Source organism: Oncorhynchus mykiss, chromosome 15 (genome assembly GCF_057628025.1).
Source record: "Oncorhynchus mykiss isolate SJ-2025 chromosome 15, ASM5762802v1, whole genome shotgun sequence".
NCBI lineage: Eukaryota > Metazoa > Chordata > Actinopteri > Salmoniformes > Salmonidae > Oncorhynchus > Oncorhynchus mykiss.
The window spans coordinates 47,979,640-47,981,047 of NC_143036.1; positions in this window are offsets into that span (position 1 = coordinate 47,979,640).

A 1,408-nucleotide genomic window follows, 5' to 3' on the forward strand; every position below is an offset into this window, starting at 1 on the left:
GAATTCTGCGGCAGCCCGCAAGGTGTGCTGCAGTATGACGCAACTTTTACAGTAAGAACCACTGTACAACCTAGCCTATGAATGAAAGTTTACAACGTTGGTGCACTGTCTAGCGGGGAAATGGGGTGCGCCATGAGGCAGTGTCTAACGGGGAAAAACCAGTTCAGAGTTCAAAAGGTACCAAAGGGCAGGGAGAATCAAGGTCAGGGGAGGCAGGATGATCAGGCGGGCAGGAAAGTAGTCCAGAGTCAGGCAGGGGTCAAAACCAGGAAGACTATCAAAAAGAGAATAGCAAAAGGAGAACGGGAAAACCATGCTGGTTGATTTGACAAACATACAAGACGAACTGGCACAGAGAGACAGGAAACACAGGGATAAATACACTGGAGAAAATCAGCGGCACCTGGAGGGGGTGGAGACAATCACAAGGACAGGTGAAACAGATCAGGGTGTGACACAAAATGTTAAGAGAACTGGCGAAGAAAGTTACCCCTCTACATACACATTTCTTTACCGGAATCTCTAAATGAAAATACTGGCAGATCCATAAAATGTCCTTGTACAGTAGTAGATCTAATTACGTTCATAGATTCATATCTAAGGGGCTTTTATACTATTGTAATGCAGGGTTAATAAAAAAAACTGTTTTAAAATGTATATGAAGTAGTCTTGCTTGTCATCAGAGCAGAGCGAACGGTTCCCAATCAGAGGCAGCTGTCTATCGTTGTCTCTGATTGGGAATCATACTTTGGCAGCCTGTTTTCCACCTGAGTTTGTGGGATCTTGTTTTTGCACAGTAGCTGTATAGCCCTGCAGAACTTTACGTTCATTGTTCTTTTTGGGTGTTCATCTAAAATAAAGGAAGATGTACACTTTCCACGCTGCGCTTTGGTCTCATTGCGACAACGGATGTAACAAGATCGACTCATAGATATTATGAGCCGATCTATGAGGGTGCCCATGTTTACGTAATTTAGGGTTGTACCTGCTGGGTTCCTTGATAATTTGTGTGAGATTGAGGGCATCTAGTATAGATTGTAGGATTGCCGGGATGTTAAGTTCTGGGCCTTTTTTTTCCAGTCACACAAAAAAAAGCCCTCATTCTGTCACTCAGAAACGTGTTTTCCAGACACCTGTCAAATGAAAATCTTTGCCAGTGTGTGCATGCATGTGTAGGCTACTTGCTTCACCCCTGCCGAAACACTGTAGGCTACTGACATTACAAGCGTGTTAAGGATACTATAGTTATCATGTTTCACATTGGGTTTATTAACAAAAAAAAGTTAAGATGTGGTTTTATTTAAATTCTGGTGCCGCTGCACAAATTAGCTTGTTAGCTAGCTACTAGCTCTGGTCCAACGTTACGCCAACTCTGAAGTTCAAAGACATTCAAAGTTCCTTCATCGAA